The 20,456-nt window shown below is 41.2% G+C and overlaps 1 protein-coding gene across 4 annotated transcripts in view; it reads left to right on the top strand.

Moving 5' to 3' along the window:
- The window catches only part of Celf2 (CUGBP Elav-like family member 2), an 821,906-nt gene that overhangs the window by 426,881 nt on the left and 374,569 nt on the right, over nt 1-20,456 (top strand). The window lies entirely within an intron of this gene.

Below are 20,456 nucleotides of genomic sequence, written 5' to 3'. Positions count from 1 at the left end.
TTTCTTATTCTTCTCCTGATTTTTCGAAACAATCAGAGAACAGCATTGTGCTCTCTTTAAGCAGGCGTCTCATTTTCTCGTATTCTTGTGCTAAAAGATCCTGCATGAGTCACTGGGTCACAAGAAAAGGATATCATCAAGAAGTAATGAGGCTAATGTCTATGGATGACTTTGAGAAATCGGTCTCATTCCTTTTATGTCTTTAGATAGGTGATAGATAAATGATAGAAAGATAGATAGATAGATAGATAGATAGATAGATAGATAGATAGATAGATAGATAGATAATGGATGGATGGATGGATAGATGATAGAGAGATAGATGATGGATGGGTGATGGATGGATGATAGATTAGATAGATGGCGAATAGATGATAGATGACAGATAATAAATGATAGATACAGAGATTATAGATAGCAGATATATGGTAGGTGATAGTAGTCTAAGTGCTGATTCCTCATTAGAATAAGAAGAATTGGCAATTGGCAATTAGAGATATTTTGCGGTGTTTTTCCCTTTACCAATTGTTATTGCATCCAGAGGTTAATGATTTATTTAAAAATTGTTTTCCCCTAAAGAACCTGAGTAGACTTTTATTGGTATAAATGCATTTTATAGTTCTTATAGAGAAGAGAGAGAAGAGAGAGAGAGAGAGAGAGAGAGAGAATAACAGGGTGGCTATCTTTTAAAAGTCATCTTACTGAGCACCGTATCTAGGATCTGGCCTTGGCACAAAAACTTCTGCTCAGTCTTTGAGAATCAATGAAATGTCATGGGGCATTGATTGGTTGGGGTCTGTTGAGTGGCCATTGAAATAATCTCAAAAACAGAACAAGGAACAAAGAAGGGGGCTCTAAATACCACTGGGGGATGGGATGTTTAGGATCAACACACTCTAGAAGAGAAAGAAACAGCTGAGCAGCTTGTTTTGCACTTGAAAACCCTGTAGATTCATGGTTGATATTACCCCCAGACTAGCTTCGTGTGATCCAAACATTTAAGTTACCATGTGTACTGGCTGGTTTTGTGTATCAACGTGACACAAGCTGGATTTATCGCAGAAGAGAAGCTTCAGTTGTGGAAATGCCTTCATGAGATCCAGCTGTAAGGCATTTCTCAACTAGTGTTCCAGGGGGGAGGACCTAGCCTGTTGTGGGTGGTGCCGTACCTGGGCTGGTGGTCCTGGGTTATATAAGAAGCAAGCTGAGCAAGCCAGGGGAAGCAAGCCAGTAAGAAACATCCCTCCATGACCTCTGTATCAGCTCCTGCTTCCTGACCTGCTTGAGTTCCAGTCCTGACTTCCTTGGGTGATGAACACAATGTGGAACTGTAAGCTGAATAAACCCTTTCCTTCCCAACTTGCTTTTTGGTCCTGATGTTTGTGTAGGAATAGAAACCCTGACTAAGACGCCATGTATGTTCACTCTTTGGATAGCTTCTCAAAGAAGCATCCCAGAGGTGTGCGAGCTTGCAGGGTTCGACTGAGTGTGTTCCTGACATGTCACTGCCACGTTTGTTTGCCACGGTCCTTTTTGACTTGGAAACATCTGCTGTCAGGGGCTGAGCATCCCATCATTTGCAGAGGAAGGGAGTTGTGCGTCTACCCGTGTTTGCGGTGAAGAAGTTAATCCTGAAATAATGGAACAAGGAATGACTTTCAAACTTTTATATTACGGCTAAGACGTGGGCCACCTCTGTGTTGTCAGGGAAGACCCAAACCATGCTATAATCATGCAGATGAAAATTACTCATCTGTCTGAAAATCTGCAGAATCTCCTGAATTCTATTAACCAGTGCTTTATTGTGAATGCCAAGCAGCCAATCGCATATTCCCTTGGAGTGATCTTCTGTTGTAGATGCTTTATTACCCAAGGGGACAGAATGCCCTCCTCTTGAGTTTGGTGGCTGGTATTTTGGTAATGAGCCTATTTATTTTTTTTGTCATGAATTTTTGTTACTCTATTGTTGAATAATGTTGAAAATCAACAGCACGGTGGCGATCCGATTCTAACTGCAGCTTGCACTCATTTCCATGCATGTGTGAGAGTGTGGGAAATAAGGTTAGTGCTTCTCAATTATGTTCCTAATACAGCCTCAGGTGCTCTGCTGGCTTTCTCCAGGGGCAGCTTGGGATATATCCATTGACAAGTATTTCCCTTCCCACATTAACATAAAATAACATAATTATTTCACAGTGATTGTTCCCTTTGGTAGCTAGACTATTTCTTTGGCAAGCATTTGCTTGCATAGTCTCGCAGACCTCCATCCCTTGTTCAGATGTCAGCCTGTCTTCAGATTTCTTCAGCCTGTCACTGGGAAACGAGCCCTCTGATACCTAGGTACCATTTAGAACAAGGCACATGTGGTTATTTTGTTTGTTTCTTGGCTAATGACGAGTGGAACATGACACTTGGAAGTTTTTATCTTTTTAGTCATAAAAGCGTGCTTTTGCTGTGACATCTAAAAGAAAAATGGAAAATTGCAATCCAGACAACTGCTGGCTAGTGATAGGTGGCTAGGAAGGAAAACAATGGCATTTTGCAACACTGTTATGATTCGGTTTTCATTGGCTTTAACTGTCTTGGAATTTTCCAAAGGGCCTTTTACAGCTCTTCCGGGGGGGGGATGGAATATTGCACCTTTAATTGCCTTACATGGTGTTAATTTCAAGTTGCTGGCCACAGGTTGATAATACTCTATATAAATGCACAAATCACGCAGCACGGATTGTGTCTTGGAAGCCAAAAACGCTTTGAAGTTGAAACAAGATACATGTGCAAGACGCTTGTTCAAGCATCAGCTTCATCCCCATTGCTAATGATAACTTAAATGTGTTTTCGAATTCTTGCTGTTGCTGAAATTAAAGCTTAGTAATAATATGTCACCAGAAAAATATTAGATTACTTGAGCAACATGCAGTCTAAGCAGTGTAATTATATTATAAATATTAAAAACCAATGATCTTGTCAGGATTAAAACAAACATTTAAACCAACTCTCTGTAAGACTCATCTTGAAGAGTTCCGCAAATGGCATGCATGCTCTCTTCCTTGAACTGTGAAAACAATCATTTTATCTTGCATGTGGCTTTTTGCTTTTATTTTACATGTAGCAAAAGGCAATTCAGCAATCTGAATCGTTTTCCTATTACAACCATTTGTGTGTGTGTGTGTGTGCCTTCTTCTTCTTCTTCTCCTTCTTCTTCCTCCCTCCTTCTCTTCCTCCTCCCTCCTCCTTTTCCTCCTCCTCCTTCTTCTTCTTCTTGGATGTCTCTCACTGGCTTGAAGCTCTGTAGTTGGTTAGGCTGGCATGCCCCTTCTTCCCCAGAATTTATCTGTCTTGGTCTCCCCACTGCTGGTATTGTAAGTACACGTCATCCTGTCTGACTTTAAACATTTTTTAGTTATTTATGTATTTTTATTTTATGTATACTGGTGTTCTGCCTGCTTGTCCAGGTGTGTGTGGGAGGGTGTCAAGTGGAACTGAAGTTACAGACAGTAGTGAGCTGCCAGGTAGGTGCCGGGAATTGAACCCTGGGACTTTGGAAGAACAGTCAGTGTTCTTAACTACTGAGCCGTCTCTCCAGCCCCAATTCCTGGCCTTTTAACTGGCTTATGCAAATCTACTTCAGGTCCCTATTCTTGCAAGGCAAGCACCTTGCTAGCTGAACCATCTCTCCATGTCTATAATAATGTTTTTCCAATTCTGCTTCTTCTGTTGAAAAGTAGTTGGTTTAGGTAAATGAATTCAAAATGAAACATGATGATATCCCAATTGTTCAATGGAGTTGAGGTACTAAATTGATTATAAGCTGAGCTTTTAATTTAAATGATGCCTATACAAACAACGTTTTTATTTTTGGATAACACAGTAAAACTATGGGTAATTTTCACATCACCTCAGACTTTCCTATTGTCATGTGCCATCAGCTGCTGGTGTTCAAAGAGAGGAGACTTCAATTCCCTGTTAACACAGTATGGAAAATAAAGGAATTTACTAGACCATTATAGAAGCTTCTTAAGTACTGCAAGAGAGATTCATGAGCCGGCTCTTACACACAGTACCCACAACTCAGGAACATGAAGTGTCAGTCAATGAAACTTAAAATAATTAGGCATGTGAACCAGCTGCTGTCATCTACTGGATTTCTCCATCAGCCAGTGGGAATCAGAGCTCAAGATTAACGTTATGAAAGATTATGAAAGAAAAAATGTTCTCTTGCATTCAATTTTGGCATGCTAGTAATTTTTCCTTGCATTGTCTATAATGGTGTGGAAATAATATTACCATGACCCCTAGATCCGGCAATTCCCAGAATCCTCTTCTCTCAGATTCACTACTGAGATCCCAATGAATCACCAGTACATTGGCCTCAGTAATTAGTTTCCATACACCACACTAGATGTTGTGGTGGTGTATTAGACATTTTAAGGCTAGTCATAGGCAATATGACAGTCTCCATGCTAATTTATAAGCTCCAAACCAGTTTCTTCATCCCAAGAGGGAATTGACTACCCTTTAGTATGGGTGACTCTTTAGTATGAGAAAATTCAATACATTAGGTGCATCACATGGATTTTTTGACTTAACAATATTTTTAGCTTATGTATTATTTACCAGAATGCAGCCCTCCTCACACATCGAGAAGAACCCAATAAGCAAAAGCAACCCAAATCTGGAAGCACAGGGACAGAGCATTGCACTGGTGTTTGAGACCCTCTATCAAGAAACTAAGATTGTTTTCCTGGGACTATCATTGATCATGTCCCTCCATTATAGTTTTACTTGTAGAGCATTGATACTCGAGAATTGATACTGGGGTACTGCTACTAGGAAACTGATACCAGAGTATGTATACTTCGTGTAGAGCTTTGTTTTCTGAGGTTTGAAGTGGAGCGGGCCATTTCTCATCAACCATATTTCTGTCATGCATGTGCCTGGTCAGGAAAGCAACAAGGAAAAATGATGGAAGCTAAGGGAATTAGGATAAGCTCAGAAGGCTCAAGTTGCTACTTGTGGCTCTAGAGGGTTTAAGGTCAGGGCTTTAGTTCTCCATAGAAGCTTTGGTAGCTAACACAAAGCCCTATTTCTCATTGTCCTCAATACAAAATCCTTCTCCCTTGAGGGCCTTAGAAAGTAATGGAGTAAGACAGTACTTTTCCAGGTCAGCTTCTTATTCAGTTAAGAGCTGATGGGCACACACTTCCTTGCTTCTTCATGATGCCTAGCAAACAACAGTTTCCTCTAGTCTCCTAGGATCTTCCTCCAGGGTGGTTCTATATGATGAGTTTCATTATTTGTTCACTAATTTAACAAAGGTAAGTTGAGTTCTACCAAGACTAGACCATGTGGGAGAAAATAGATAAAACTCCAATTCATCTCTCTGCTACTTTATCTAGTAGGGAAAATACAGGCGAGCCCAGTGCTAGGCACATAATGCTTTGTGTGTCCAGAGAAGCAGAAAACCACCTGCAGTGTTTAGTATGAATCAGGAACTTGACAACTAGGAGACAAGCCACAGGTCTACTTGTGAGGGAGCATCTAGATTGAAGTTAGCCTCTGAGATTATCTGTGAGGGATTGTCTTGATTAGAATCATTGATAAGAGAAGACCTATCTTAATGTGACAAGGATCATTGGTAGGTCATGGATTCTGGGCCACAGAGAAGGAGAAAGCAAGGTGGACACTAACTGCCATGGATAATTCATTGATCAGCCACTGCGAACACTTACCTTCATCTTCTCATTTCCTTTCTGAAATGGCCCACTGGTTTCTCTTCGCCATTCCTTTCTTGGAGAACCCTTCCTGAGCACCCGCTCTCAGGAGCACCCAAGACACATTTGCCCATGGTCCCACGGCCATCTTGTATTGTCCAAGCAGCAACTGCCATTCTCTCTGCATCTGCTGTCCAAGGTCATGATGTGCAGTCTTCCTCCTCAGACCCAGAACAGTGTCTTCATTGACTCCACCCTATGCAAGACCCAGAACAGAACTGGCAATCAAGAAATGTTTGTGGAATTGCTGTGTAAGCTCCCACTTTAGAAACAAGAAAACTGAGATCTAGTCTATAATTTGTTCTTCCTTCCTCTCCTCTAGGTACTCTGTCATCTCCCTCTTCTTGTTCTCACCTCCCAAATCATCTTCCACTCATTTTTTTGGCTTAGGGACAAGTCATATTCATAAGCAAAGTCTGGCCCAAACCCCAAGCCTATAAACAAATACTCACTTGAATAAAGCCATGTCACTTCTTTACATACAATCTAAGCCCAATCCTGCACCTCAGCTTCGAGGCTGATTCACTGTGATAGAGAAGGCCCAGCCTTGCTTTCATATTAGTTAAACTTTTATACAATTTATACTAAAGAAAACAAACATGTTGAGAACCCATTACTGTTCCTGATTTACCCCTAATGCTTAGTACGTGAGGAACAGAGTAGACACTGAGTAAATACTTGCATAAGGTCTGACTGTCTGAGTGAGTGGATATTTGAATTAATTAGTGGATGTTTGAATTAACAAATAAATGTTTGAATGGAGAAGGAGGGGGAAGACGACAAGAACAAAGTCTGACATTGGAACAGGTATATGACTTCTACGACCAGTCACTCTTCCTACTCTGCTTGACCCTTCACAATCACAGCACCCAAAGAGTTTCATCTATCCAGCTGCGAAGTTGTTAAGCTAAACTTGAGTCCTCATGAGCTGTCTAGAGGAGTTACTATTGAGTGTTTGTCAATAGGGAGCCTGCAAGACCAGGCATGGGACTCAGGCAAACTTACCGTTCCTTGGCCAAGTTCACTTAATATATCTGCCTCCATTTCTCATTTATAAATTTGGAAAACTTCTCATATTCATCTTATAGAGCCAACCTTAGGAGATAGTCCATGTAATGTAGCTAACCATCTGGTACACAGCCCATAATAGATACATGGTGGCTATTACTGTGGTTCCCCAGGCTAGCTTTAGCTAGCTATTTTTAGTAATATTTGATTAGTGTTAATATGTAGGGGGTGGCATCATATTTCATTATAAGAAGCTGCCCGGCAAAATAATTCATTACCTGTGTTCTGGATCCAAATGCCAGTCTCTATTCACAATCCTGCCCAGCCACTTAGTGCTGTGAAGTTTTATACATCCCTTTACTTCACACTGCCTTGTTTTGGGGACAACTATGGAACAATGTTTCTGAAGGATACATGGCAAGGTGCATGGAGAGTCTTACCCAGGGCTTGTTTTATTACTACAAAGAAATCAGGGTAGAATATTGGGTGATGTTTGAGGTAGAGAGAATAAGTGAATGCGTGTAAACCACTAATTCATATTTCACCTTTCTAATCAGGAATGTGATGCTTGGTGGTTTAAAGCCAAGTTTACTAAAGGCTGAGGATACGGCTCAGGGTATAAAGCACTAGGTGCACAAGAGGAGGCCTGGAGTGTGGATCACCAGAGTCCATGGAAAAGCCAAGCAGATATGGCTGCCACTTATGATCCCAGCATAGAGGAGGCAGAGGCAGGGGGCCAGGAGAGGAATCACCATGGGTCTCAATATACCCACACATACACATGCAGATATTCATATGTATGGGACACGCACACACAAATAATAAACCAAAACAGATATTCTAAGCATTATAACCGTTTGGCCCTGTTATAACACGTGAAAAGAATGACTGACCAAGGCCACCCTGGCTTACAATGATTCAACCTAAAATTCTCAGCCTTGTGATGGCACGAGAGAGCTATCCACCCAGTAGAAAGCACACTTTGTATTTAAAATTATCTCTTTCCCAGGCTAGTGATATCGATTCTACTGTTCTCTGCTCGTGTCCACAGTAAAATGGATCCACGGTTCCCAATCAGCCATGCAACCGTGGGGCACAGCTGATATCCTCACTGTTCTGTATCAACAATGTCCTTCAGCACATAGTCAGTACCTTGTATGAGACAGTCTTCACTTGACTGTAACACAGGCACTCCATTAGATGGTTTTGCCAAACCATCTGTCATAGGGCTAGGAGCACTTTTAAGATAAGGTCGAGAAAACTATGGCGTTTATTAGGTTAGGTGTATTTTCCGTTGAGGATATTTTGGCTTGTTATGAGCTTGTAGGGACACCGCCCTAATGGCAGGTCAAGGAGGCCCCGAATATGCAAATATTTCTCCTCAATCTCAGGCAGCTCTATCCAGAACATGGTTCTCATTAATTCTCCAAAGTACCCAAATCAAAACATTTCATTCTTTGCAGATGTTTTTAAGAGTGTAGTGACGGAATTAAATTACACTTGTTTTATAATACGGTGTTCTGATGTGTAACACACTATTAAGGAAAGGATCCTTACAAGGGAACGTCAGACTATCACGAAGCTACTCACTGCCTGACCTATTTAGACTGATCAGATTCTTTCTATTGTAGACTGCATAATTAAATTTTAAATGGAACATGATAAAGAAATTATACTGGTGGTCTCCAGAGATTTCGATACCCTATTTGGCTCTTTATAAGAGTCTAGCAAAGACACACTTTAAAATTTAATAAAGGCCTGCCCTAATTTTTTTTCCTTTCAGGTTTCTCCTATTTGTTTTATAATTCAATGCTCCGTTACCTGATCCATAAGTGTTATCTGAAATAAGTGTTGAAAATAAAAATTCTTAAAAGCGCACTTATCCCAATTTGAAAATTCCATTATTTGTGGATGGGTGCTTTTTTTTTGTAGCAATTGAACTCTTTTAAGATAAAACCTGCCATTTCCTGAGTTCTGTCACGGCAAAGAATTGGAGTTCTGTTTGGCTGTTTGCGGAAGTGTTCACGTCTTCAGAGTTTATAGAGCAAAGGGGTAGAAAATAGTTTCTGTCTAAGATATAATTTTAAAATGGAATTTCTTATATACTATGGAAAAGTTGCACATCTTGAGTGGATTAAAGGCACAAAGACAGACACACACACTTTTAGAGAGAGAGAGAGAGAGAGAGAGAGAGAGAGAGAGAGATACAGAGAGAGATACAGAGAGAGATACAGAGAGAGATACAGAGAGAGACAGAAAGAGACAGAGAGAGCTCAGGCAAAAGAGCCTATGGGGGGGTGAGAGCATGCCTTTTAGCTTGGGGATCCTGAGAATCATTGCAGCCTCTCAAACAAATACCTTTGCTTTACAACTTTCTGTCACTTAGTTTTCGTCTGTGTTTAAGAAGATAATGATGTAAAGATAAAATGAAGTGTTGAATGCATTCGTTCACGTTCCTTCAGTAACACTTTATAAGACACACACACATGAGGAAAACGTTTTGCTCTGCTGATGGGTTTTACATTTTGCTATACCTTCAACTTTGACAAAAACAACAACAACAACAACAACAACAACAAAGCCAGGAGAGCCTCCCTCCTGAGTTCCTTGCTTTTGATGCCGTCATAAATTTTACCGCCGTTGATATCTGACATGGTCAAGCAAGCAGGAGCATATAAAGATCTGCGATATGTTCTTTCTTGGCTGTAAATAATTCTATGCCTTATAAACCCTTCTCAGATTAGGTTTTATAAATGCTTCTATCATGTATTTTCTTTTCCCCTCTCTCTATTTGCATATACTGTGTCGTTCCTGCTTTTCATTGAAGCCATAAAACACTATATGAAATAAAGACGATGTAGTGAGAGAATGTAGTCACTATCCAGCCCATCCATCCTTAACTTTGGGCTTGTCACCCAAAAAGGGAGCAGTGCAAACTTAAAGAGTCATGCTGAGCTGCGTAAAGGATGCTAAACAGAAACGTGAACTGAAACATGGCTGTCCAATGAATGAGCGGAATTCAACTTCCTTACAAAACACAGCATTGGAACCCTCCGTCTTCCACACCCAGACCTGTAGAACCCAAGCCAACAGCCACAATATGGTGACAACTGGTGGCCCTTAGTTCGTTATAGGACACCAAAACCTCCTCCCAGAGGAAAAGAAAGACAATCCCTGACTAGGCCTCTGTGCGGAGTTTCCAATTCAAAAACTAGCATGTTGAATGGATAATGAAGATGCTTGCTGATTGGCCTAACACACAGGGAAGCATAAGAAGAAGGTGCTGACATTAGCAATGTCATAATTTCCTATTATATCACGAGTACCCATGGGAGCAAGGAATTATGTGATCTGGCTGCAGAGGATGCAAAGTTAATGACCTTGTGTTTAAGAGTCAAAATATTCAACTAAAAAATATTGAACTCTCTAGAGAGAATATAATGGTAATTACAATGGCCAGAGGTTAGGGACAGATGCAAATAGGGTTAAAGGTTATAGAGTTAAATAAGAAAGAATGACTTTGGTAATATCTATTTATTGTACTGCATGGTGACTATAGTTAACAATGATGCAACACAATTGAAATTTGCTAAGAGAGAAGATTTTAAATGATCTTATTATAAAATATTAGATATATAAGAAGATAATAATATATAACTAGCCTATTTACTTATTCTCCAATGCATACACATATCAGAATGTGTTCTGTGCTGTAAATTATTTATCTTAATTATAATAACTATAAATAAAATAAATAGTCAGCAAGATATTCCAAAATTTAACATTTTTAAGTGTGGTAAGAAAAAGCGTGGTCTATCTTGATGCAAGGTTTGTCACATTGTACATTTAAAGAAGAGGGAAAATAGCAGTTACCAAATAAACTGACAAGATATTTAAGTGCATAGGAGAGAGAAGAATTATAGGGAAAAAAATGAAAGGGAGGAACATGTTCTGAGACAAGAGGAAGAAGCAACACTTCAAAGAACTAGGAATGTTCTGAGATGGAGATCCACAAGCGGCTTCCACCTAAATGGCGTATTGAAAGAATATTATATAGCCGAGTAGAAAAATCGGTAAAGGCTTTAGACTTACTAAAGAATTCTGCTTGTAATTTGTTTGGGTTTTGGTGGTGGTAGTGAGATGTTTGTTGTTTGTTTGTTTTGAGTGGTTTTTGTTTTGTTTTTGGTTTTTTTGTTAGCATGCCACAGGTAGCATTTCAAAGGATGGATAAGGTTGGAACTCAATGAACATACAAACACCTTTAATGTGAGGGTATCCTGTGAAGTCTACCCCTGAGCAAAGCATCACCAGGCTGTGAGCTCCCGGGGAACTGGAGATGTGTCCGTCCTCCTGGCTTTACTGTCTTTCAAACCCATCCTAAGCACATGGGAGAAAGGGACTCAAATATGGCTGGGCTCATGACTAAATGAGAGATACAAATTTCTCTAAATAGAATTAATGCATGCACTGATCACTGTAGAAATAAAAAAGAGCAATGGGTTACTAAAAATATTGGGAAAATAAAAACAAATTAACTCTACCTACTCAATTCCCGAAATTCCAACCATGGAGGTCTGAAGTGTTTGCTGGAAGTGTAGAGCTTTAATGAAGATTGTTTTGTATTAAGTTTGGGGTAAATCTAGGTCAAGGGTTAAAGTCTGAGGGTCAGTTCTGAATGGCAGCTGGAAGTCTATAGCATTTCATATTAAAATATGTTGTGCATTGTTATCCGGAGGGTTAGGGGAAGCCATCTTGAATCTCCAGTGACTCCAGAGTTATTTATATCATGGGGGATATTTTGCCAAATTAGAAAAAAAATATGCAAAGCAGATTGAGAGGTTTTTGTATTTTGGAAATAATGTCAATGTCACAGAGATAATGTAATTCACAAATGACTCCTTAATTCATCCTGGCAATTTCTCAGAAGGAAAAGGTATGCAGACTCTTTGGGACAGCTCAGTAACTATCTTTTCCATGACATTGATGGAGAGTTCTGTGTGACACCATTAGAGAAGACTCTTGGCAACAGAGTTGTGCACTTCGCGGATTCTTGGTTGGCCTTTCCCAGCTTGGCCTTTCCCAGCTTGGCCTGCACGATCTTGGCTTATTTTATTGTGCCTGGGGTTTCATATTTTCTGGGTTCTTGCCTATAGCTTTGGCAGTTGAGAGTTTTCAGTTGAGTAAGTCCTATCTAAGTTCAACTTCCATGATGCAAGATTCTCTTTTGTACCAGAGTAAAGTGAAGCTCAAGGGTCACATGTCTTTGTCGCCAACTTTGTCACCTAGTTCCAAGTTTGCCCAAATTTTACAAGTGTAAAGCTTCTCTAAAAACTCATGGTTTGTTTGGCAGGAGTTTTGGACGACGGGTAAGGGGAAATGGGTCACGGAGTAGCTAATAGCTGACAGTGTCTCATCCTGAGGTCCTTGTATATGTGGTCATTCGGTGTTCACTGGGGATGCATGGGAAAAGCAGGCTCCTGTTGCTAGCATTAACAAAATGGTTGTCACACTTCGCAATTAAAAAGATGAAACTCCACAAAAAGACTGTGCATTAGAAATCCAGGCGGAGCCAGTAAGCTGCCAGGAATTCTCAGGGCCTGACCCGATAACTCTAGAGATTTCTTAACATCCTCAAGGTGCAGCTATACGACTATTGGAGAGGGAAAGAATGAGGAACTTAATATTTTTGAGCAATGTTTACATGTTAGCATTAAGGTATCCTCATAGGTCGTCCACATACAAATTGCTCAAATTCTCTCATTGCTTTCTCCTTGAAATGTGCCACCAGCCAATTTCATTTTTAGATATTACTTTGGGTATCTAGAATTATAGCACCATAGGGCTACAGGGCATGCCTTTCTGTCTTCTCCTATTCTATAGGTACTTAGCCTGAAGATCAGGAAAAATTAAGGAAAATCCCCTTCACCGCACGACATGAATTTCCTAGGCAGGCTGGGGCTTGTTTTGTTTTTGTTTTGTTTTGGTGTGGGTGAAGTCCTGTTACCATTTTAGAGCACTCTTCAGACCATAGCGCCAAGGACCTCATTAACTACCCATTGGCCTCTCAGTACACACTCCCTTTTAGGTACTGTCTATCCGTCTCCCCTACTTGCACCTTGAGACAAAAAACTTTATTTCCAGTCTTCTCCTCCATAGCCATGTTCTTCCTGCACATAAGCAAGGTCTGAGGCAAAGACGGACCCTGGTTGTTCATGGAACAGTGCTGCTCAGATTTGGATGTGCATCATTTGGGGAGTCTGTGGAACTATTCTTATGATTCTGCCTTATATCCAATTGACTCTTTCCTATTGACTTTCAACAAGAAACAACAAAGGATTGTGGAATCTGCCATGGCCAGACTCCTTTTCTTGTAGAGTCTAGGCTTTTCTAAAGCTGCTGGCAAGCTCATGGGTCACAGAGAACTCCGTAAAAGCAAGATTATGTTATTGAGACCGTGTTAGTTGAGGATACAATGTCAACCAGGGTTTGCCTTTCAGGTCATAATGGGTAACTATAATTTCTGAAAAGAGTAGAAGGTGTTATAATAGAAAGTTTTAATTTTTTTTAAAATATGAAGGGTGTGTGTGTATGTGTGTGTGTGTGTGTGTGAGTGTGCGTGTGCGCGTGTGTGTGTGTGTTACTAACTATATACACATACCAAGAGAGATAGTAAGGAAAGACAGAGAAAGAACCTATGGATTGGCTCTGGTTTAGAAGCTTATTGTCAGCAACTGACATTTACTGACTAGACAGATGTTAACACTGTCTTTGTTTTATTTATTCCACACAAACCCCAAAAAGTATTACAGAGGCAATATTACTTCTCCACTTTAACGTCTATTCCCATCTGTTCTGTCCCCTCTACTAAAGTAAACTGAGGTGTCTTGTATAAAGCAATCTAATTTGAAATGACTCAAGAGAGGCAGAGAAAGTGATAGGTAATTCTGCATATTCAGAATTCAATAATAAAAAATAATCACTTTAGTGAAGAGCCAGCTGTTCTTTGTTTTCTAATAGGCATGTGACGCTGATGAGAAATAGCATTCGGGAGTGGTTCACCGAGTGGAATTGGTTTGATGCAGAATATGATACCGCCGTGCAGGACAGGAAACGGTATCTAGGCGTAACAAAGAGCTGAGCAGTTCAGCAGGACCAAAGACCCGAACACCATAGCCTTGTCTTCAAATTTAGAAGATGAAAAACTGCTCGCTGCTTCCCGGTGAAAGCATGGCATGATAATTCTTTCAGGGAATTGGCTTGTGTCTTCTGTGTCCTTCAAATTTTATTTAGATGACTGCTTTCTAGAGTTTTGGTGTGCGATGACTTGGAATATGTTAAAATACCATCGCGACTAAAACTATCCGAGGCAATTTAGACTGAGATGATTCTAGATGGGAGTTATTTTAGCATTCTGCTGGTTGAGTGACTGGGGCAATTATAGGAACCACGTGCTGCAGAGGTCATGCTCTGTGTCTCCTCTGTGACTCCGTTGTTTCACTGCACCTCCCCGAAGGAGACCAGGAGGCAAGGATTTCAGTCCAGTGCCACAAGGGGACAGATGGAGACACGTGTTAGGAAGAGACTAAAGCCACTGAATTCTGTGGGTGAACGTGTTCCTGCCTGGGCTACTGGGACTCTTAACTCATGGGAGACTGAACTACTGTCCTGTGGAAGAACAAGAAAGACATATTCATCTGCCATGCTCAAGACTCACTGTTTTAAGTCACTCCAGAGTCCTTTGATGTTCTTTGTCTTTGCACAACCTGAACATTTGTACGGCTCAAAAAGTCCTTTCTGAAAAGCAGAATTTGTAGGCTTCTTGAGGAATAATCTTTGGGCAAAGGTCAGAGAAGGCTGAAGGCATAAAACCAAGACACTGCTACTATTTACCTCATCAGCGTGCCTGCTATCGGACACTCAGCACCCGTGCCACTACCCTCTGGGTACCAGATACCAATTAGTATTTACTCAAGGAAAGCAGAAAGGAGAAAGGGAGAAAGAGAGGGAGGAGGAGGAGAAAGGGAAATGAATCAAATAAGATTTATAAAGCCAGCCTTGAAAACATATTACCCAGCAGTAATGATAGATAAAAGTTTAGAGGCAGGTTTTGAAAATGGCATTTCCCTTCTGATTCAGGTCACTAGGCTAATATCAAAGTTTATATCTGCCACATTTATTGTATCTGAAAAGATAGGAGAAAAGGAGAGTAGACATGAGAGATGACCAACTTCAACTCTGAACATAAGAGTTATCCCCAACTAATTTCTTTCTCTCTCTCTCTCTCTCTCTCTCTCTCTCTCTCTCTCTCTCTCTCTCTCTCTGTGTGTGTGTGTGTCTGTGTGTGTGTGTGTGTGTCTGTGTGTGCTTGATGATCTATGTGTGAACAACTTCATGTGAGTGCATGTGTAAATGCATGTCCATAGAGGCCAAAAATCTTTCTCACTCATTTTCCACCTTAACTTTTGAGTCAACCTCTCTTGCAACTTGAAACTCACTGATTCAACTAGACTGGCTATTGAATCTCGGGGATCCACCTGCCTTCCTTTCTCCAGTGCTGGGTTTCTAGGCAAACAATGTCACACTGGGCTTCTTATGTGAATGTCGGACCTCTGATCTTAAGACCTCATGCTTTCACAGCAAGCATGTAACTGACTAAGCCATCTTCCGAACACCGTTGCCCCATATTCTACAGGATTAACAGTGTGTTAAACTTGATTCTTCACCTTAGATGAGTTCCCAGTGTTCCAGACAGCTCCTGATCATCAGTGAGTCCTGGAAGAGCTCGCTTCCTTCTTAGTCATGAGGGAGAAAGAGTTGAACGGACTGCAAAGGGGAGCTCTAAGATAAGGACAGGCATTGTTCACCAACTAGACAAAAATGGAAAATGTACCCTGGACTCCACTAATATCAAGATGTTTAGCTCAACAGAAATGACTTCATTTATATCCTGATTGTATTTGAAGATAAAACACAAAAGGCAAGTTATTGTAGACATTTAAATCCAGGGCATTAAACAGAGAAATGCGTTTTTCAGAGTGCGTGATTATGAGGTTGCTCTGATAGCTCTCATCATGGTTTGGGATAGTTGGGGCCTGAAAGTGAAGATCTGACCAAGCAAGGCTCTGAATGCGTTTACATGCGAGTGCGTATACATGGATTGTTAGAGGGTCAGAGAATGGAGAGTGTTATAAAGAGGGATGACTTCCAGAAATTATGTCTGTTTTGGCTAAGTTTCTCCTTTGGAGCATGTGTCATCTTTGTGGCAATCGTAATTGCCATGTGAGTGTTGACAATGACTCTGTAGGGATCAATAAAGCCTAAGAAGGCTATTTCTCTACTGAACACTACTCTTCAACAATGGCTACCCAGTTAACGCCTAATCAGAAAATCTCGGCTTTTTTCCATCCTCTCTCCTAGGTCTTTGAGTCATGTATGCTACAGAAACAGCACCAGAGAGGCAGAAGATTCTTAGGAATGCAGCAGAATTTGAAAGTGCCTGCAAAGGGTTAAGAAGTTAGAAGTATATACTCCTTGCCAGAAACAAGAACAGAAAGGCCTTGGCAATGACTGCTGTCTGTGTTTTCCTGCAGAAGTGGAGAAACACACCAGAGAGACATCAGGGCCAGCATAGTCCAGATCGTTAGGATCCCTGCCCTCAGGGACCTAATACTGCCTCCCCCTCCCTATGTCTGCCAGGACCCTGGAAGTTGGTGGCAGGCTAGCTACATGGAGGGTGGGAATTCAACCCGCAAAAGTTGCTTCTTTTTTCTAGCCTCATTTCTATCTCTTCTCGACAATTTCCTCATATTGATCTATTGCTTTAATTTTTGGTTGGCAATGGTGGTAGTTATGATGCAAATTTACCCCAGGAAAACAGGATATTTTGGGAATTCATTAATGCTAACACATTGCACTTGGATCATAGATCCCATCTGCCCAAATCAAACACAGCAAGCAAGCAACTGATAGCAAGCGAGAGCCACTTCACTTTCTTAGGACAGTACAGGTCCAGCGTGAGTATGGTTTCATCCCAATGGTTCATCTCGGAAACCAGAAGCCGGTGACGTTTGCTAACACCGTGCTTCTCACGACACTTGGCAACATGGGTTTGGTGTTTGTTGTTGTTGTTTGTTTGCTTGTTTTGTTTTGATTTAGTCCATCAGAAAAAAAAATTATCTTGCATGCATTTCTGCTTTAACCAGGCAGAAGAATTGGCTTGGGTGCTGTATTATTTGTTTCTGTGTAGCATATTATCCCAAAAATCTAAAGGCTTGCAGCAACTACCCTGTGTTATCTATATTTGGGGGCGCTGGGGGGTGGGGGCAGTCAGGAAAATGCTCACGGCTTTTTCCTGGAGAGTTGAAACTGCTGCTGTAGTCTTTCGATGGGCTGTAACCATCATACAAAAACTTGACCGTGAACAGATGAGCTTTCGGATTCACTGGTATGATTCTCAGGATATAAGAGTTCTTTAGAGGAAATAAGGTCACTGGTTGTATTTCCTTCCTTTCTTTTGGCTGGGGCCTCCCTGTCACTTCCTTGCCCTGTGGGAATCCCCATAGAAAAGCTGACTTCCATTGCGCCAATAAGAAAATAGATTCAGAAAGAGCCCGAGGGATGGAGGTCACATCCTTTGTATAACCTAATATCATAACCTCTTGTGACTGTATTTTCTTCATTATAATAAGATGTCAGGGCCAACCCATACTCAAAGGAAGGATTATGCCAAGGATATAAAGATCTGGAGGCGGGGACCAGAGGGGAGTAGGTCAGAGGCTATTCACAGTGATGTGATTCCAAACTAAAATAAGGTGGTTATTTATGCTGCAGTAAGTGCTGTCTTCTAGAATAAATCCTCAATTATTTCTAGCGATGCAGCTTAAAACTTTGGGGATTAAAAAAGAAACCATATGGCCAAGCACATGTGGCAGTTGGATTGTTTCTTTGACGGCTGGCAATACGTCCAGTGTGTTAAGGAGTAGAGAAGGTGTTTAAACTGCAAGTCCTTTAAGGCATCAGCATTAGTCAACCGATCTGCAGGATGGAAGGCTCTGCCCCTTCATCACCAGGAAAACCCTACAGAAGGAAGTCCTTGGCAACTTCGAGTGGACAAGATGGCAGTCCTAGCTGAGGGGAAGTATGAACTCTAAAAGAAGGTGATTCTTAAAGGAGTCCCGCCCACGAGTAAGTGTGTAGAAGGAACAGGATGGGTCCCTAAGTAGTAAACAATTGGAATGGATCCAGAGCATAGGTAGGATTTGCATAATAAAGGATCCAAGAATTTCCTAAGGCTGAGGCAAGGTCAAGGTCAGCCTGAGATACATATGGAATTCTAAGCCTTAGCTACTTAGGGAATCTTTATCAACAAAACAAAACGAAACAAAAACCTAAAACCAAGTTAATTAATTAATTTAAAAAGATAAATTAGCAGCTAGAGAGATGACCTTGCAGGTAAGAACACGCTGATTTTGCAGAGGACCAGGGTTTCTTCCCAGCACCCACCTGGTGGTTCATGTCCATCTGTAACTCCAGTTTGAAGACATCCAATGTCCTCTTCTGAACTCCAAGGGCACAAGGCTTGCATGTGGTGCACAGACGTATGAACATGCAAAACATTCATATACATAAAATAAAAATAAATATCTTTAACTGATACATTAAGGAAGGATGGTGTGTGTGCATGTGTGTGCATGTGCCTGTGCGAGTGCATGTGTGTCTGTGTGTTCTGATCAGCTTAGGGATCTGGGGGCATGAATAAGTCAATGGGCTACAGCAGTAATGAAGAAGAATCAATGAGACTGGGATGCTACTAACTGGCCTAATTCCTGGTAGAGAAGGCAAGGCTGTGGGCAGAGCTTGGGAGGGCAAACAGCTCCTGGCTGGTCACTTACACCTGAGCAATAGAGTACAGAGTCTTGGGTGGTAGCAAAGACCCCCACAAGCAGAGGAAAAACTAAAACAGGGAGTGAGGCATAGAGTTGACAGGTAGATAGATAGATAGATAGATAGATAGATAGATAGATAGAAGATAGATAGATATAAGATAGATAGATATAAGATAGATAGATAGATAGATAGATATAAGATAGATAGATAGATAGATAGATAGATAGATAGATAGATAGAAGATAGATAGAAGATAGACAGATAGATAGATAGATATAGATAAATAGATAGATAGATAGATAGATAGATAGATAATAGAAGATAGATAGAAGATAGATAGAGAGAGAGAGATAGATAGAGAGATAGATAGAGAGATAGATAGATAGAAGATAGATAGATAGATAGATAGATAGAAGATAGACAGACAGACAGATAGATAGATAGATAGATAGATAGATAGATAGATAGATAGATAGATAGATAGATTAAAGATTCTCCAGTGGAGAATCCTCGACCACAGGGAAAAGACAGAACTTGTACTGAAGCACAGAACTGAATACTCCTTTGCTTGGGCCAAGGAAGATGGTCGGAATACAGGAATTCGAGGGAAGGAAGAAAGCTGTAAATATGCACCGAGAAAGTGCTCTCCGTGGACTAGCACTTTGTCAGGAAAACAAGAAGCCTGCCCCGCCCACGGTCCTTCAGCTGGTGTGAGCAGAGGAAGTACAGCTCCAAGGTGATAGCGGTATTCGCCATGCTGTGTTGGTGGCCAGAGATGGTCACCGAGAAGGTTGCTGGGGACAACCGGGTGTGACCAGAGCGTGAGGAGCCCTCCCTGGTGTGCATTCTGAACGACAAGCAGTGTTGAGGTGGCCTTGGCACCAGAGTCCTAGGTGTTGCTTGCTCCGCACACTTGTCAATCATCCCTGAGGAAGGGACAGTGAGAGTCTGTCAGCAGCTGCTCCAGGATAGGAGAAGAGGGAAAGTGGCAGTTAACGATGTTGACAAATTTCTAACGGGGCTATTACAGTCTGTTAATGTGGATTCTCAAACAATATGTTTCTGTGCTCCATATTTTTTTTTCCCCTGCTGCTTTGATTGAGAAAACCATAGCGACAGAAAGTGCAAGATTTACAGCATTCCTCTAGCAGGGGATGGGTGCAGGCAGGGAAGCCCCCTTGGGGAGGAATTTACCTTTTAAAATTAGCCCTGCACAGGTGCTCTGGAACTGACATGTAACTGTGAGAAGGAGGGGGTGGCATTCCTGAAGGAAAAGGTTAGGCAGATTAACAACATTGCTGAAAATGCTGCCATCCTAGCTCTGTCATTAAAACAGGTGGCTGTCATTATGGCTGCTCACCCATAATGGGAAGATAATACAGGCTGAGAGAGATTTATATGGGCCTCAGGAAGATGGGATCACACACACACTCACACACACACACATACACTCACACACACACACGAAGAAACAAAGAAGAGAAACACATCATAAAGAGAGCAGTTGGGGGAGGGGTCTTTCTCTTCCCTTAGGACTGCAAACTCATTAATAACACAGGCCGTGTCACTATATTCAGAGGGTTAATTCACCTACAGAGATCCGAGTTTGTTTATTCAGGTCTATTCAAGTATCCTTCAGAAGGATCTGTGTGCTTTTGCCTCTCTGCGTGTTTTCCTTTATAGGAGGGAGTAGTAAATATAAAATTTATTGTGTACATCAAAACTTATTCGTGACTCGCCTCAAATGCTGTCATATGCTCAGCAGACCATTAAATCAAGAGGTGGTTC

Source organism: Rattus rattus, chromosome 14 (assembly GCF_011064425.1).
Source record: "Rattus rattus isolate New Zealand chromosome 14, Rrattus_CSIRO_v1, whole genome shotgun sequence".
In the NCBI taxonomy this organism is placed as follows: domain Eukaryota; kingdom Metazoa; phylum Chordata; class Mammalia; order Rodentia; family Muridae; genus Rattus; species Rattus rattus.
Note: the sequence above shows the minus strand (reverse complement) of the source record. Positions and strands in the feature narration are given on the sequence as shown.